We start from the raw sequence: 15418 nt of genomic DNA, 5'->3' as shown, positions 1-15418 counted from the left end.
CTTAAGAATTTAAATAGTTTAACGACCGATTAAAAGTCATGTTTACCAGAGCATTTTTAAAAATATGAACAATTTAATGCCAGTAAAACAGACTTCGGAGATCTTCACAAGTTTAAAAAGGGAACTTCTTAAACCTTCCTTTAACTACTGAATTGGCAGATTTTGGGTTTGGATCCTGGACAATGTTGATCAAACCCTGACTGCTATTAACATACGCCTGGTTTCATTACCATGTGGCCTGATAAACAACCAACATTCATCGGCATACGCAGTTTCTGCTATAATTATCCACTAAACTGTTAACCTGAAACAATTCGCCAGAAGCGACAAGACACAACAACATATTACAACATATGCCGATGGGCCAGAACCTTACGAACACCTGCTTAATAGTTGGTTTGTCCATCTCTGGAACGAAATATCACTGATACTGCGTATCAGCAATTCGACAGTTTGTTGGTTGGTTTGTGGAGATATGTTGCATTAGATGTATACGCAGAGGTCATGTAATTCACGTAAATAACGGGACGCTCATTTGCATACACGGTGATGGTGCCCAAAAGTGTCCCAGATGGGTCCCATAGGATTTGCATCAGGCGACTTTGGTCGCCGAGGCGTCAGCGTTAGTTCGTACAATGTTCCTCACAGCACTGTAGACGCTAAGACACGAACAGTTACACTGGCGTAAGATGACACGGGCGTCGGGGAAGACATCAAGCATGAAGGGATGAAGGTGGTTCGCAGCCTACAGCATGTCTTAGATTTTTACCACAGGTCCCATGCAAGCGTAGGAGAAAGTCTCCCAAGCATAATACTTATGCAACGATTCCGTATGCGTGGCGCACTGCACGTTTCGAGCGGCCATTCACCTCGATGACGGCGTTTGTGCAGACGACCTTCGACCTAGTGTAGCAAATATGTGATTCACACGAAGAGCCGACAAATTCCCGTTGACTGGCGGTCGAATACCAATGCTCCCGTGCTCACTGCAATCGTAATTGACGATGTCGTTGGTCGGCATGTAAAGACGTAGGGCTGGTCCGCTGAGGAGCTCCAAGTTCAACAATGTACAATGAACGATATGCTGCAAAGTACTTGTGCTGCACCAGAATTATGCTATTTCAGCAGAGATGCCACAGATCTATCCTATTTTTATGAGGAAACAAGTCTCCAAACCCCATTTTCTGTGGAGAGTCGTGCACATCCGACCATTTAGTGCCTAGTGGTAGTTTCACTGTCCTACCTTTTGCAGTAGTTGCTCACGACAGTAGCACGTGAACATTCGAGCAGCTTCGCTGTTTTCGAGCTACTCGTTCACAAACTCTGAGTAATAATAATCTGCCGTCCGTCAAAGTCTTTTATATAAACGGATTTCCACATTTGCAGTACATGTTTTCACTAGGGTGACCTCCCGTCCGTGCCTGCTCCAATAACATAGTTTTGTTACATAGTCACGTGCCCAAAACTCCACCAGGTGGCATCCAGCGTCGCGATGGGCAGTGGGCATAATGTTTTGGCTTATCAGTGCTAATTTAAAGAGAGTTAGGATGGTCTGCTGAAAAGTAATGGCTCAGAATTTTTTTGTTAAAAAAAAAGAAATGTAGGCATGGAGAAGAATGGAAAAAGTGAAATGGGAAGAGCGAGTAAGGAATGACGAAGTATTAAGAAGAGTTGGAGAAGAAAGAAACATGCTGAAAGTCATCAGAAAGTGAAAACGGAACTGGATTGGACATTGTTTGAGGAGGGACTGTTTATTGAAGGAAGGAATAGAAGGAATGGTGGAGGGAAAATGGGGAAGAGGAAAAAGAAGGTACCAAATGCTGGACAATGTCAAAGGAGGCAAATATTCATAAATGAAAAGACTGGCTATGGACAGACAAAAGTGGAAGATGCTTAACCCATGACAAGATGTGCCGTAAGGCAGAATACCGTGCTACTCTAGAAACGTTTTAAGTAAAACAAACGTTATTAAAAGTCAAGATTTTTGTTCCTCATTCCCACATATTTATTTTTAAACATAGTCACCTAGGCTACAAACACAGTTTTCCCAACGAGAGACCAACCTCACTGTATAATGTTTGACTTCGCTAATAGAGCCATAATCTCACCTCTGCTTGTACCGCTTTATCGATATCAAAATCCTCGAGCGTTTTCTTTAACTTTTGGCAACGTATGAAAATCGGTTGGAGGGCCAAGTAGGGACACTTAAGGAGGATAATCGATAACTGTGAGCGTAATTGGCACATAGTTGCTCATGTCTCAGCGCTCGTTTGTGGTCTGGCATTGTCATGCTGAAGAACGGTCTGCTCGAGTCCGAAATTCGCAGCCCTCAAGTAACATAAGGCTGCAAATGTGTAGCCATAAGGAATAAATATGTAGAATGCTGATACTGCTTGCGTTACTTAAGAAACTTTTAGAGTTTTCATATAAAAATTCGGAGGCGTTACTCTTCAGCACGCGCTCATAAATAATAAATGATTCCCAAAGGTTGGAACTATTAAGCGTGAAAGGTAATCTGCGTCCTTTAACCTGACCAGTACATAATTTTTCGTGGGATCAGAACAGAAGGATGACAGCAGCTAAGCAAGGGCAGAGATAGCAAAACATTAACTTACAGTACCTGATCGAAGCACTGTCTCTCACTACAGATCAGAAAAAGAACGAATTGGAGTCTAGCCTTGTAGATCGCCAACATTAGCATCCAAGGCGCCGCTGTTACGTCACTGCTGCAGTGGCTTCCTTCCCGCTGTAGTTCCGTTAGCATGGCGAGCCTGAGATGGGGTCGCTTCGTGTTCGTCGACTCGTTCTTCCTTACTACATTGTGCAGCGGTGTAAAGCCGTAACGTAGCACGTATGTTGAGTGTATCATCTCGATGTCCTAAAATAGCACTGACAGGACGTAAATGAACGACTCTCGGAATCAGATAGCCTCTAAGAAAGCTACGTTTGTGAGACTGTGAATGACGAATGTCGAAAATTGAGTGTTGCTGTGCATATAACTGCAGTTGTAAATTGGAAATTTGTGATAAGTTCCTCTGAGACCAAGCTGCTAAGGTCATCGGTCCATAGGCTTACATACTACGTAATTTAACTTAAATTAACTTACGCTAAGGACATCACGCACACGCAAGCACGAGGGAGGACTCGAACCTACGACGGGGGTAGCCGCGCCAACCGACTCAATGCGCCTAAGACAGCACGGCTACCCGCGCGGCCACTGCCGTTCTACCCATAAGAGAAGAGTAATGTCACTTTTCAGGAAAGCATACTGATTTCGTCCAATGAAACCAATATGGTTGTGTTCTGGTTTATTTGTGCCTAGTCATACGAAAACTGGGCATAGAGAAACGTCACTGATATGCCTGTGCCACCAAAAGCGCCCTTCCTGTGTATTCCTTTTGTCACGTCAGCTTTTGTATGTGGTCTTACAGTGAGCTTTCCGGCTTATCATTCATTTCTGCAGCTTTTTGAAAGATTGATGTGACTTTATATCAATAATTAATCACCATTTAGAAAGCACACTTCATCTACATGTCGCATTTTCTAGTTCTGCCATACGCCAACGTAATTGTTAAATACTCTCTCACTACACATGCAATATTAAAATAAATGTACAGCAGTCTTGAAAAGCCTTAGCCTGATATATGTACAGTATATACGTGAGTGAGTGAGGCAATTATGACATAGATGACAAATATAACCACAAATATATATACGAGGGTTGTGGAGAAAGTAAGTTCCGCGAAATGGACACCACAGTGAAAACTCGATGAAGCTTTGTACAGATGTGTTGGGTAGTGTCTCTATGACTGTCGATCGCATCAAGACGCTCTTTTCATTTGTGAGAGCATTGTGTGCGAGTAAAGGTGCCTAGGACAGCGATGTCTCCCACTAAGTAGGAGGGCCCACTGAGAGGCTTCGCCTTAATGGATGCAGCCCACCTAACACAACTGCCTCGCACTTCCTTCTTCGTGGCAATTCTCAGCCGCACTCTGCAGGGGCAGTGAAGACGCTCCTGCAACCTTTTGGATGGGAAGTGTTCGATCACCCACAACACAGCCCTAATTGGCTCGACCTGTGTATCATCTCTGTTCACTTGAATCACTGGATACGAAGACAACACTTGGGCGCAGGCTACGCGCTATAGACCAGCGTAGAGAATTATCGGAAAGCACAGGCGGCTGCCTTCTATGACGATGGTGTTGGAATATTACGGTATATTGATAATTTCTACTTGTGTACCGTCTGACAGCAACTGAATAAAACACCATTTTAGTGCCATACGCGTTTCACCTTTATTTTCTGCAAGGCATCATCAGAGGCCTGGAATATGTACATATGATAGCTATTTAATTTACAATTTTGTCACTGTGCCTCTAGATTATAAACGGTTCTGGTGGTTGGTATTTCCTATTAAGTAGTAATGTTTTGAATTGTACTTACAGGTTGCGTGGCCAATTTCTTACATATTACGCTCCTGTTGCATTTTATGTGTTGTACTTCTTCTTATGAACGCCAATTTGCGGTTTTTTTCACACTCGATAGCACTGTGAACTGAACGCTTGTTTTAATGCATGTTTTGGTTTCTGTTGCCGACTGTCAAATGTTTTTGCCAAAGATCGAATGTCATTGCCAACCCTATGAGTGTAACTGTTGAAGCATCTGTGGTCTGTTCGTGTATGCATATGTGTGTGCGTTTCTGTGTGTGTGTGTGTGTGTGTGTGTGTGTGTGTGTGTGTGTGTGTGTGTGTGTGTGTTTTATTTCTGGTGTGCTATTAATATTTTTTGTTTTTGTTTTGATATATATTTATTTGTGCTGTGTGTGTGTGTGTGTGTGTGTGTGTGTGTGTGTTTGCGTCTGTATAATGGTGTGGTACAATTTTTTTTTGCAAACATCCTAAAGAGACAGGGTTTCAAAATAGCATATAAGCCTGGGCAAACCCTTCAGTCACACCTAAGCCAGCCAGCTACCACGAGGGACAAATTCCAACAATCAGGAATATATAAACTTGAATGTCAAAGTTGTGATGGAGTATACATAGGCATGACGTGCAGGAATTTTGAAACAAGATACAAAGAGCATATCAGATGTTGGAAGTATGAAACAAACCATTCCAAATTTGCAAAGCATTTAAAACACTATAACCATCATCCTACAAACATGGAACAAGAAATGAAAATAATGAAAATAAGCAACCATGACAAACATCTTATACAAATGCAAGAAAACTTCCACATCCAGAAAGCCATAGCAGAAAACAAAAATGTGATAAATGAACAAACTCACATCAGCACAGGCTCCCTACTACACTTAGTAAAGGAAATGATAACATAAAACCAAAAGACTCTTCCCCACACCATCTGGACACACACACACACACACACATCACACACACAGCCAAAAAAAAATTGTACCACACCATTACACAGACGCACACACACACACACACACACACACACACACACACACACACACACACACACACACACAGCACAAAAAATATATATATCAAAACAAAAAAAACAAAAAATTAATAGCACACAAAAAAAACAGACACACACACACACACAGAAACGCACACACATATGCATACACGTACAGACCACAGATACTTCAATAGTTACACTCATAGGGTTGGCAATAACATTCGATCTTTGGCGAAAACATTTGACAGTCGGCAACAGAAACCAAAACATGCATTAAAAATGGTTCAAATGGCTCTGAGCACTATGGGACTCAACTGCTGAGGTCATTAGTCCCCTAGAACTTAGAACTAGTTAAACCTAACTAACCTAAGGACATCACAAACATCCATGCCCGAGGCAGGATTCGAACCTGCGACCGTAGCGGTCTTGCGGTTCCAGACTGCAGCGCCTTTAACCGCATGGCCACTTCGGCCGGCAAAACATGCATTAAAGCAAGCCTTCAGTTCACAGTGCTGTCGAATGTGAAAAAAACCGCAAATTGGCGTTCATAAGAAGAACAACACATAAAATGCAACAGGAGCGTAATATGTAAGAAATTGGCCACGCAACCTGTAAGTACAATTCAAAACATTACTACTTAATAGGAAATACCAACCACCAGAACTGTTTATAACCGATAGGCACAGTGACAAAAATGTAAATTAAATAGGTAACATATGTACATATTCCAGGCCACTGATGATGCCTTGCAGAAAATAAAGGTGAAACGCGTATGGCACTAAAATGGTGTTTTATTCAGTTGCTGTCAGACGGTCGACATGTAAAAATTATCAATATACCGTAATATTACATGCAGCTGAGGAAGACAGGACTACAAATAGTTGATGGTGTTGGAAATTTGGTAAAACGCTCGGACAAATGTCTAGGTCGGAGCAGCAGCAACCATGTAGAGAAGTATCTGGAAAGGGCAGCTAACTCTTGCAAATAAAATGTTTCTGATTTTCACTGTGGTTTCCATTTAGCGACCGATCCGAACTTACTTTCTGGACAACCCTCCTAGAATGAATAAGAATATCGAAGTGTGGTTTATCCAAGTTATAGCAGTCAATATGGTGAATTTCGTGACGTTCAGAAGTTACTTTGACCATCTATGGTCGCCGATTTACGACACTTACCTTTTTCTAATAGAACTACATATTTATTTTTGTGAAAATTGAAAGAAACTTGTAAAGAGGTTCGACGACATAACGTGTATAGGACGTGATTCAGTAGTGTCAAGGTAACAGGGATGCAAAGTACTGTCCCCCCATCAGGAGAAGAGGTTCCACATACGTCTGCCCTAATACACCAAATTTTCTCTTTAGATGGTCTGTAATTGCATGTGCTTTGGGACAGACATCCATAATACGTAAACAGAATAACATTCACTTCTGAAACATCAGTGCATGCACTAGTATTCTCGTATAATAATCGTCATACCCTACGATTGGGTTTGTAGTGGCAGTTAGTGAGTCTTCAGTCATATTTCGTTGATTCGTTGGTTGATTTGAGGGTAGGAGCACAGACAATGAGACCGTCGGTCCCATCGGATTAGGCAAGGGTGGGGAAGGAAATCGGGCGTACCCTTTCAAGGGAACATCTTGGCATTTGCCTGAAGCGATTTAGGGAAATCACTGAAAAAGTGAATCAGGATGACCCGGACGCAGGTTTAAACCGTCGTCCTGAATGCGAGCTCAGTGTGCTAACGACTGAGCCACCTCGCTCCTTTGTACATTCTGACCTTCCTACGCTGGTACGGTACACTTGTTGTCGATAACAGATCTAGTGACGAGTTTTCATATGAACAGAGGTAGGAACTCATGAATCGATTCTCCGAGCAAACGGATCCGGAAAGTTCGAATATGACATCGTACGTCTCATTCGCGAGATTAATGCGAGTCGACACAGCTCGTTCCTGATCTCTGCTAGGCGCACTGTAAACACCTTTACTTGTGGAACCCGCAGGAATGTAACTTGTCCAGCATGTCAGAAATCACAGCCTCAACTACCCACACAGCACCAGCGAGCCACACGTTTCAAACGCCAAGTGCGTACTTCGACCGATGGGTCACGTGGCGACCTCCAAGGCTGCCGCCCGTTGCCGCTCGCAGTCCGCTGTCAACAATACTTCACTGGGCTCACTGCCAAGTCCCCGTCTACCGCCCGAGGCGCGCGATATCTCCACTTCCACCAGAGGGAGCAAACACCATCTCTGTCCTGCGACTCAGTGAACCACGGTAGTGACAACCTTGTGACTAAAAACAAATATCATGCCATACAGGGTGTCAGGGCTACGTGTATACAACGACATTTGTTTATACTGTATTTCAGTACCTATTGAGGCGTACAACCTCGTTAGTCCAACATTGTACACAGGAGCTCAAACATTTTCATGCATGTTGGCACACTCAATGAGGGCACTGTTTGTAGGTCGGCAGATATCGAAACGGTACTCAGTGCTCGTCATATACTCACAAGCATACAGACCTCTGCAAAGCCGTTGTTTCAAATCTCCAAACCTCTAATCTTTTTTCTGTAAGCAATGACCTTGATAAACCCCCATGTACTCATATCCAGCAGAGTCAGTTCGGGCGAGGGAGGAGGCCAGGCAGTTTGACCTTCCTCTTCCAATGCAAAGCTCATGACACGTCTCATGGAGAAATGTGGTAATATACTCATGACAGTGTCGTGGGGTACCATACTGCTAGAAAATGACGTCCAGGAGCATATCTGGAAAGGCATAGTTTGTCAACATGTCAAGACATGTGTGCCCTGTCAATGTAAGCACAAAAAATAATGCACAAATCACACCATGTTTATGTAATGTCAGCAACACAGTAACATTTGGTGTGTCACTTCAGTAGTCAATCTCTTATTCTGGAGTTTCACTTCCCCATATTCGACAGTTACGCCAGTTAACTTTGCATAGACGTGGAAAGTAGATTCATCACTGTACAGTACTGCGTCAATGTCGTCGGTGTATTCGTCTATACGATGCAACATTTCAAAAGCAAAATCACATCGCCAAAGGTGATCCTCAGACTCTGCACGGTCGAATAGGGAACGGCTATTGGATTTAGGAAGGCTTCTAACGAATGCTTCGCAGACACGATCCGCGATCTCTCTATTCACATGTGGTTTAGGATATTCCAGCATTTTAAGTCCCATTGATAAACGAACTTTAGTATGAGAGTATCCATGATCCATTCTCTTCTCATGCGTCGCTGAACACTGCTTAAAGGTTTTAAATACGCTAACCGTAGTAGAGACTGCAATACACCCAGGAAATAATTGAGGACGTAGTTTGTAAGTACTACTCCGAGATGAAAAGGTTGGCACAGAGTAGGAATACGTGGCGGAGCGCTTCAGCCCTGTCAGAAGACTGATGACTCAAGAATAACCAAATAACCATAGGACATACTTTCCCTTTCGTTGTTACGTCCACATGTTATCTGTCAGGAGTACGTCTGTCTGCTGCACAGAAAACATTTGTGAGCTTGTAAATAATTCGTACCCTCGCATGCATGCTCCACACGTCTGAGCGCTATTCATTAAATGGTGAGGACCACACCTTGGAGGGTGTCTCTATCAACTGCGTACATGAGGCGAACGAGGTAGCACAGTGATTAGCGCACTGGACTCCTAGTCTGGAGAACGACGGTTCATGCTCGCATGACTTCGTTGTCGGTGGGACGTTAAACACTGATCTCCTCCTCCACCTCTCTTACAACAATATAAAATGGCGAGTTCTTTCGTTATAAGCACTTGCTTATGAATGCCTTTGTCCTAGGCACCCTATACACATACACAAACAAAAATTTTAATTTTTGTTCGGGGGAGTAAGCAACATCGTCCCAGAAATAAAATACACTACTGGACATTAAAATTGCTACACCACGAAGATGACGTGCAACAGAAGCGAAATGTAACTGACAGGAAAAAGATGCTGTGATATGCAAACGATTAGCTTTTCAGAGCATTCACACAAGGTTGGCGCCGGTGGCGACACCTACAACGTGCTGGCATGAGGAAAGTTACCAACCGATTTATCATACACAAACAGCAGCTCACCGGCGTTGCCTGGTGAAACATTGCTGTAATGCCTCGTGTAAGGAGGAGAAATGCGTACCATCACCTTTCCGACTTTGATAAAGGCCGGATTGTAGCCTATCGCGATTGCGGTTCTCGTATCGCGACGTCGCTACTCGAGTTTGCCGAAATCCAATTACTATTATCAGAATATGGAATCGGTGGGTTCAGGAGGGTAATACGGAACGCAATGCTGAATCCCAATGGCCTCGTATAACTAGCAGTCGAGATGACAGGCATCTTATCCGCGTCGCTGTAACGGAACGTGCAGCCACGTCTCGATCCCTGAGTCAACAGATGGGGACTTTCGCAAGATAACAACCATTTGCACGAACAGTTCGACGATGTATGCAGCACTATGGACTATCAGCTCGGAGACCATGGCTGTGGTTACCCTTGACGCAGCATCACAGACAGGAGCGCCTGCGATGGTGTACTCAACGACGAATCTGGGTGCACAAATGGCCAAACGTCACTTTTTCGGATGAATCCAGGTTCCGTTTACAGCATCATGATGGTCGCATCCGTGTTTGGCGACATCGCGGTGAACGCACATTGGAAACGTGTATTCGTCATCGCCATACTGGTGTATCACGCGGCGTGATGATATGGGGTGCCATTGGACGTTACATTTCAGTGCACGTTACATTTCAGATGTATTACGACCCGTGGCTCTACTCTTCATTCGATCCGTGCGAAACTCTACATTTCAGCAGGATAACGCACGACCGAATGTTGTAAGTCCTGTACGGGCCTTTCTGGATGCAGAAAATGTTCGACTGCTGCCCTGGCCAGCACATTCTCCAGATCTCTCACCAATTGAAAGCGTCTGGTCAATGGAAGCCGAGCAACTGGCTCGTTACAATACGCCAGTCACTTCTCTTGATGAACAGTCGTATCGTGTTGAAGCTGCATGGGCAGCTGTGCCTCTACACGCCATCCAAGCTCTGTTTGACTCAATGCCCAGGCGTATCAAGGCCGTTATTACAGCCAGTGGTGGTTGTTCTAGGTACTGATTTCTCAGGATCTATGCACCCTAATTGCGTGAAAATGTAATCACATGTCAGTTCTGGTATAATATATTTGACCAACGAATACCCGTTCATCATCAGCATTTCTTCTTGGTGTAGCAATTTCAATGGCTAGTAGTGCAGGTCCAGGTGCCCAATACAACCAAGCATTTCAGTAGGTTTCCCTTATCCCGGAAATAATACAGTTCCAGTCACTCATCAAAAGCAGGTGGTTAAGTATGTTCTCCTTGGTTGTAAGTCGAATATAGGAACTGAAAATCCGCTGTCAAAGATTCCTACTTTGTCGTATGCGCCTTACTCCTTGTTGAAATAATTCACTGAAAAGGACTGAGTCTTACAAGAGCCACCATGCTTTCACTAGTAGGAAATGAAACATAAAATAATATATACTCGCAACACCAGGCAACTTTATTTCCGGTGATCGCCATTTCTTGGCTAAGGAACCACCATTACATCGTATTATTATCGACACACATTACCAGCTACTCACTGACTCAAAGGTCATTGCTCAACAAATACAACAACAAATAGTGACGTTTCCCTACATTTCACAGCTCTCTTTCCAGTGTTAACAACCAATCATTGCCGTTCATGCTACGCATTCTACTACTTGTGTATCAATTACATACCTAACATAACAAATACAAAGGCGCCATGGAAAAAAAATTATTGAAAGGTTTGTAATTTTCACAGACTATACAAAAACAGAAATAGTTTGATATTATGCTGACAGGTGGTGCAAGTACTAAAGTGCTTCATAGTAAATCAATGTATATATGCTAGGAAATCGGAAGTACCCTTAGCCTTGATGACAGCCTCCACTCTCGCAGGCATACGTTCAGTTAGGATCTGGAAGGTTTCTTGGAGAGTCGCAGCCCATTCTTCACGGAGTGCTGTACAGAGGATTGTTAGGTTAGGTTAGTGGTGTTTAACGTCCCGTCGACAACGAGGTCATTAGAGACGGAGCACAAGCTCGGGTTGGGGAAGGATGGGGAAGGAAATCGGCCGTGGCCTTTCAGAGGAACCATCCCGGCATTTGCCTGAAACGATTTAGGGAAATCACGGAAAACCTAAATCAGGATGGCAGGAGACGGGACTGAACCGTCGTCCTCCCGAATGCGAGTCCAGTGTGCTAACCACTGGGCCACCTCGCTCGGTGTGTACAGAGGAGATGTAACGTTGTCGGTCGGTGAGGCCTGGCACGAAGACGGCTTTCTAGGATTCAGGTCAGGACTCTGTGCAGGCCAGTCCATCACAGGGATGTCATTGTCGTGTAACCACTCCGCCACAGGCCGTGCATTATGAACAGTTGCTCGATCGTGTTGAAAGGTTGCAATCGCTATCCCCGAATTGCTCTTCAACTGCGGGAAGGAAGAAGGTGCTTAAAACGTTAATGTAGGCATTTGCTGTGATAGTGCCACTCAAAACAATAAGAGATGTAAGCTCCCTCCATGAAAAACACGACCACACCGTAACACCACCGCCTCCGAATTTTACTGTTGGCACTACACGCGCTGACACATGATGTTCACTGGGCATTCGCCTTACCCTCACCCTGCCAACGGATAGCCACACTATGTACCGTGTTTCGTTACTCCACAAAACGTTTTTCCAATATTCAGTCGGCCAATGTTTACGTTCCTTACATCAAGTGAGGAGCCGTTGGGCGGTTACCGGCGTGATGTGTGGCTTATGAGCAGCTGCTCGACCATGAAAACCATCTTTTCTCACCTTCCGCCTAACTGTCAAAGTACTTGCAGTGGATCCTGATGCAGTTTGGAATTCCTGTGTGATGGTCTGGATAGATGTCTCCTATTACACATTACGATACTGTTCAACTGGGGATACTTAGGGGTGTGGAAAACTTGCGTACAGACGAATGACAGAAGTGATACCCAATCACCTGACTACGTTTAAGGCACACCCTAGTCCGCCAGGCCTTTAGTTATTGGGACGCTTGGAGGAATGTGCACGTGACGCCAATTAACGATGTGCGGACACGGTCGCGTCTTCAATGCGTGCCATCAGCTATAACAACAGCCGGGTATACTTCGAATAGTGCGTCATTCCTTACGACGGAATGCAGAGTAGTGTACTGTCATGAAAGGACGCCTGCTGAACACTTCCTGCAAACACGTGTTTATCGCAGAAAGTATGCATTCCGGATCCATGATTATTGGAATTACCTCCGAAAGTATGCATTTCCGGACCCATGTTTATTTACTTATTTTTCTTGTTTCTATGAGTACTGCCACCTCTCAAAGTATTCGACAGTTTGTTTTGAACACTCTATACAGGTGGTTGCGAGATGCATGCATCAATACACTCAGCAAAATCAATTAGAGAAGATCAAGGAAAAGTGGAGTTTTAGAAAGCGAAATAAAATTCAGTGAATTGCTCAAAGTAGTGAGATATATAGTAAGTGGAAGTTTAGTGTGCCACAACGTAAAGAGGATGTGATTTTGCCTGTGGTGAACGAAATAGGAGAAACTGGAAAAAATGGCGAAGAAAGGAAACAGTTGAGGAGCGTGGATCCGATCTATTTTCACAGTGGAATAGAATGAGTGCAATGAGAGAAATTTTAAAAGATGAAAAACAAGATGAAGTCAGAGGACTGAGTGCGACATTTTGCAAGTAGACAGAGAGAAATTATTGAAAGAACAAGATAATGAAATGAACTACGTACATTAACAGTGAGTAAAGAATGAAATCATAGTTTCATAAATATTTAAGGGTGTTTGAAATGCTCTAGAATTTTTTGTTTTTTTTGTTTTTGATTATTCTTCAACTTTTTGGGAAAGTTCTCGAACTAATTTTTGAAATGCTCTCGGTGTTCTAAAAAGAAATGAACGGGTAAATGACAGTATTTTAATTCAAATTAGGAATTGTTGAACATTGAATATAATAATACTTTAGAATAGTTTTTAGCACTCGAGAATATTTATGAGAATGACGTGGTGACATACACTCCTGGAAATGGAAACAAGAACACATTGACACCGGTGTGTCAGACCCACCATAATTGCTCCGGACACTGCGAGAGGGCTGTACAAGCAATGATCACACGCACGGCACAGCGGACACACCAGGAACCGCGGTGTTGGCCGTCGAATGGCGCTAGCTGCGCAGCATTTGTGCACCGCTGCCGTCAGTGTCAGCCAGTTTGACGTGGCATAAGGAGCTCCATCGCAGTCTTTAACACTGGTAGCATGCCGCGACAGCGTGGACGTGAACCGTATGTGCAGTTGACGGACTTTGAGTGAGGGTGTATAGTGGGCATGCGGGAGGCCGGGTGGACGTACCGCCGAATTCCTCAACACGTGGGGCGTGAGGTCTCCACAGTACATCGATGTTGTCGCCAGTGGTCGGCGGAAGGTGCACGTGCCCGTCGACCTGGGACCGGACCGCAGCGACGCACGGATGCACGCCAAGACCGTAGGATCCTACACAGTGCCGTAGGGGACCGCACCGCCACTTCCCAGCAAATTAGGGACACTGTTGCTCCTGGGGTATCGGCGAGGACCATTCGCAACCGTCTCCATGAAGCTGGGCTACGGTCCCGCACACCGTTAGGCCGTCTTCCGCTCACGCCCCAACATCGTGCAGCCCGCCTCCAGTGGTGTCGCGACAGGCGTGAATGGAGGGACGAATGGAGACGTGTCGTCTTCAGCGATGAGAGTCGCTTCTGCCTTGGTGCCAATGATGGTCGTATGCGTGTTTGGCGCCGTGCAGGTGAGCGCCACAATCAGGACTGCATACGACCGAGGCACACAGGGCCAACACCTGGCATCATGGTGTGGGGAGCGATGTCCTACACTGGCCGTACACCACTGGTGATCGTCAAGGGGACACTGAATAGTGCACGGTACATCCAAACCGTCATCGAACCCATCGTTCTACCATTCCTAGACCGGCAAGGGAACTTGCTGTTCCAACAGGACAATGCACGTCCGCATGTATCCCGTGCCACCCAACGTGCTCTATAAGGTGTAAGTCAACTACCCTGGCCAGCAAGATCTCCGGATCTGTCCCCCATTGAGCATGTTTGGGACTGGATGAAGCGTCGTCTCACGCGGTCTGCACGTCCAGCACGAACGCTGGTCCAACTGAGGCGCCAGGTGGAAATGGCATGGCAAGCCGTTCCACAGGACTACATCCAGCATCTCTACGAACGTCTCCATGGGAGAATAGCAGCCTGCATTGCTGCGAAAGGTGGATATACACTGTACTAGTGCCGACATTGTGCATGCTCTGTTGCCTGTGTCTATGTGCCTGTGGTTCTGTCAGTGTGATCATGTGATGTATCTGAACCCAGGAATGTGTCAATAAAGTTTCCGCTTCCTGAGACAATGAATTCACGGTGTTCTTATTTCAATTTCCAGGAGTGTATAATAATTTACGACGTCCAAGATAGCTTAAATGTTACTGTATTCACATTCGACTATTAGTAAGTGACAATATGATGCGTTCACTGACGTATTTTATAAGACTTCATGACGTTTAGAATATTTAAATGAGATCGTTAGGTATATATATGTCAATCACCGCAGTCTTCCGTTTGGTAACAATAGTAGACATTTCCGGTACTAGTATTTTACGAAATTTTTGAATATTCATTGCTACGAAGTTCGCAAGTGACTCATATGAAAATAAATATAAAGGAAAGGGAGGGTTTTTCAGCTAGTAAAAATAAAAAAAAATCACAATTTTCCACAGCCTGTACAGAAACAGTTAGTTTCACACGCTGCTACCACATAGCATAGGTTCACAGGTTGTTATTTACATAACACATTGCCTCATAAATTGAAAGATTTCAACGTAAGTTATGTAAT

The sequence above is a fragment of the Schistocerca americana genome, chromosome 9, assembly GCF_021461395.2.
Source record: "Schistocerca americana isolate TAMUIC-IGC-003095 chromosome 9, iqSchAmer2.1, whole genome shotgun sequence".
NCBI lineage: Eukaryota > Metazoa > Arthropoda > Insecta > Orthoptera > Acrididae > Schistocerca > Schistocerca americana.
This window is presented reverse-complemented; position numbering follows the sequence as displayed.